We start from the raw sequence: 4,877 nt of genomic DNA on the forward strand, positions 1-4,877 counted from the left end.
GTTGTAAATGTTCTGGAGGGTGGGAAGCCCCCCTCCAATTGTGCGTTCGGCTGAACGTGTCACTCTTTGTAGTCTGCTACGGTCTTGTGCAGTGCTATTCCCAAACCAGGAGGTGATGTTGCCAGTCAGGATGCTCTCGATTGTACATGAGTAGAAGTTCCTAAGGATCTTCTGACTGACTTGGAACTTCCTTAGGCGCCTGAGGAAGTAGAGGCGTTGTCGTGCCTTCTTCACAACACTGTCAATGTGTGTGGTCCATGTCAAGTCCTCGGATATGTGGGCTCGGAGGTACTTGAAACTGTTCACTCTCTCAACCGGTGCCCCGTCGATGCTGAGGGAGCTGTAGTCCTTGACCCCCGACCTCCTGAAGTCCACAATCATCTCTTTTGTTTTGCTGACGTTCAGGGAGAGGCAGTTCTCCTGACACCACTGTGACAGATTCTCTACCTCTTCCAGGTAGGCCCTCTCGTCGTTGGCAGAGATCAGGCCCACCACTACTGTGTCATCAGCAAATTTGATGATTGTGTTGTTGTTCCGCTGTGCCACGCAGTCATGTGTGTACAGGGAGTAGAGGAGGGGGCTCAGAACACAGCCCTGGGGGGCCCCTATGTTGAGCGTGATGGATGAGGAGGTGCAGTTGCCTGCTCTTACCACCTGGGGTCTGCCCGTCAGGAAGTCCAAGACCCACTGGCAGAGGTCATAGTTCAAGCCCAGGTCCCTGAGCTTGGCTATGAGTTTGGAGGGGACTATGGTATTGAATGGTGAGCTGTAGTCAATGAACAGCATTCTCACATAGTTCCCCTGCCTCTTGTCCAGGTGTGATGCTGCTGTGTGCAGCACATGGGCTATGGCATCCTCCGTGGATCTGTTAGGGCGGTATGCAAATTGCAGGGGGTCCAGGTTGATGGGGAGGGAGGAACAGATGTAGCCCTTCACTAGCTTCTCAAAGCACTTCATGGCTATGGAGGTGAGGGCTACAGGGCGGTAGTCGTTGAGGCAAGCAGGCGTAGATTTTTTGGGTACAGGGATGATGGTGGACTTCTTCAGACAGGTGGGGATGACAGCCTGTTCTAAGGACAGGTTAAAGATGTCAGTGAATAGCGGGGCCAGTTGGTCGGCACAGACTTTTAGGACGCGGCCGGGGATGCCGTCCGGTCCTGCTGCCTTCCTGATATTCACTTCATGTCTTCTTATCATGTCTTATCATGTCTAATCATGTCTTATCATGTCTTCTTATCATGTCTTATCATGTCTTTTTATCATGTCTTATCATGTCTTATCATGTTTTCTTATAATGGCTTATCATGTCTAATCATGTCTAATCATGTCTTATCATGTCTTATCATGTCTTATCAGATCCACGGTTGAGAGAGTCAACAGCTTTAAGTACCTCGGAGCCTACATATCCGAGGACTTGACATGGACCACACACATTGACAGTGTTGTGAAGAAGGCACGACAAAGCCTCTACTTCCTCAGGCGCCTAAGGAAGTTCCAAGTCAGTCAGAAGATCCTTAAGAACTTCTACTCATGTACAATAGAGAGCATCCTGACTGGCAACATCACCTCCTGGTTTGGGAATAGCACTGCACAAGACCGAAGAAGACTACAAAGAGTGACACGTTCAGCCGAACGCACAATTGGAGGGGGGCTCCCCACCCTCCAGAACATTTACAACAAGCGGTGCAGGGGCAAGGCTAAGAGAATCATTAAAGACTCCAGTCACCCGAACAACTGCCTCTTTGAACTGCTGCGGTCAGGCAAGCGATACCGGAGTCTCAAGGCGAGCACAGAAAGACTCAGAAGAAGCTTCTATCCCCAGGCCATCAGGCTGCTAAACGAACAATGAACACTACACAACAACAACCATCAAACGCACATAGCACACACATCCACACGCACACACTCACTTTAAACAAACACACTGTAGCACCCACTCCACACACTTTATAGCACACACTCACTTTAAACAAACACACTGTAGCACCCACTCCCCACACTTTATATTTATTATTATTTATAAGGATTGCACTGCAACTCGTACACCTTACTGTAAATTGTACCTAAATTGTACCTCATCCCATTTCTGCTTTGCACTATATAGTATTGTACATTAGTACACTGCATAGTATTGTATATTATATGGTAACTCAGTTACGTCTATTCTGCATCGAACATTGTACATATGTCTATACTGAACACTGTGACCTCATTTTCTACTTCTAAATTACATGCTATACTATGTTATTTGATACTATCTTGTCTAGCACAGTCTCTGGAGCGTAACAGTAAGAAGCATTTTGTATGAAAGTATTCTGTACTTCTGTATGACAACTATTAAAGAAACTTGAAACTTGAATCATGTCTTATCATGTTTTATCATGTTTTATCATGTCTTATCATGTCTTATCATGTATAATCATGTCTAATCATGTCTTATCATGTCTTCTTATCATGTCTTATCATGTCTTATCATGTCTAGTCATGTCTTAGCATGTCTTATCATGTCTTAGCATGTCTTCTTATCATGTCTTATCATGTTTTATCATGTCTTCTTATCATGTCTAATCATGTCTTATCATGTCTAATCATGTCTTATCATGTCTTCTTATCATGTCTTATCATGTCTTATCATGTCTAATCAAGTCTTATCATGTCTTATCATGTCTTCTTATCATGTCTTATCATGTCTTATCATGTCTAATCATGTCTTCTAATCATGTCTTATCATGTCTTATCATGTCTAATCATGTCTTCTTAGCATGTCTTATCATGTATTATCATGTCTTCTTATCATGTCTTCTTATCATGTATTATCATGTATTCTTATCATGTCTTATCATGTCTTCTTATCATGTCTTCTTATCATGTCTTCTTATCATGTCTTATTATGTATTATCATGTCTTATCATGTCTTATCATGTCTAATCATGTATTCTAATCATGTCTTATCATGTCTTATTATGTATTATCATGTCTTATCATGTCTTATCATGTCTAATCATGTCTAATCATGTATTCTAATCATGTCTTATCATGTCGTATAATGTTTTATCATGTCTTATCATGTCTAATCATGTCTTATCATGTCTAATCATGTCTAATCATGTCTTATCATGTTTTATCATGTCTTATCATGTCTTATCATGTCTAATCATGTATTCTAATCATGTCTTATCATGTCTTATTATGTATTATCATGTCTTATCATGTCTTATCATGTCTAATCATGTCTAATCATGTATTCTAATCATGTCTTATCATGTCGTATAATGTTTTATCATGTCTTATCATGTCTAATCATGTCTTATCATGTCTAATCATGTCTAATCATGTCTTATCATGTTTTATCATGTCTTATCATGTCTTATCATGTCTAATCATGTATTCTAATCATGTCTTATCATGTCTTATCATGTCCTATCATGTCTTATCATGTCTTATCAGGTTTTATCATGTCTTATCATGTCTAATCATGTCTTATCATGTTTTATCATGTCTTATCATGTCTAATCATGTCTAATCATATCTTATCATGTTTTATCATGTCCTATCATGTCTTATAATGTTTTATCATGTCTTATCATGTCTTATCATGTCTAATCATGTATTCTAATCATGTCTTATCATGTCTTATCATGTCCTATCATGTCTTATCATGTCTTATCATGTCTTATCATGTATTATCATGTCTAATCATGTATTATCATGTCTTATCATGTCCTATCATGTCTTATCATGTCTTATCATGTATTATCATGTCTTATCATGTCTTATCATGGCTTATCATGTCTTCTTATCATGTCTTATCATGTCTTTTTATCATGTCGTATCATGTCTTATCATGTCTTCTTATCATGTCTTATCATGTCTAATCATGTCTTATCATGTCTAATCATGTCTAATCATGTCTTATCATGTTTTATCATGTCTTATCATGTCTTATCATGTCTAATCATGTATTCTAATCATGTCTTATCATGTCTTATCATGTCCTATCATGTCTTATCATGTCTTATCAGGTTTTATCATGTCTTATCATGTCTTATCATGTCTTATCATGTTTTATCATGTCTTATCATGTCTAATCATGTCTAATCATATCTTATCATGTTTTATCATGTCCTATCATGTCTTATAATGTTTTATCATGTCTTATCATGTCTTATCATGTCTAATCATGTATTCTAATCATGTCTTATCATGTCTTATCATGTCCTATCATGTCTTATCATGTCTTATCATGTTTTATCATGTCTTATCATGTCTTATCATGTCTTATCATGTCTAATCATGTATTCTAATCATGTCTTATCATGTATTATTATGTATTATCATGTCTTATCATGTCTTATCATGTCTTATCATGTCTAATCATGTATTATCATGTCTTATCATGTCCTATCATGTCTTATCATGTCTTATCATGTCTAATCATGTATTATCATGTCTTATCATGTCCTATCATGTCTTATCATGTCTTATCATGTATTATCATGTCTTATCATGTCTTATCATGGCTTATCATGTCTTCTTATCATGTCTTATCATGTCTTTTTATCATGTCGTATCATGTCTTATCATGTCTTCTTATCATGTCTTATCATGTCTAATCATGTCTTATCATGTCTTATCATGTTTTTTATCGTGTGTTATCATGTTTTATCATGTCTTATCATGTCTAATCATGTCTTATCATGTATAATCATGTCTTATCATGTCTTATCATGTCTTCTTATCATGTATTATCATGTCTAATCATGTCTTCTAATCATGTCTTATCATGTCTTCTTATCATGTATTCTTATCATGTATTATCGTGTCTTCTTATCATGTCTTCTTATCATGTCTTATTATGTATTATCATGTCTTATCAT

The sequence above is a fragment of the Notolepis coatsorum genome (assembly GCF_963971535.1).
Source record: "Notolepis coatsorum genome assembly, contig: SCAFFOLD_420, whole genome shotgun sequence".
NCBI lineage: Eukaryota > Metazoa > Chordata > Actinopteri > Aulopiformes > Paralepididae > Notolepis > Notolepis coatsorum.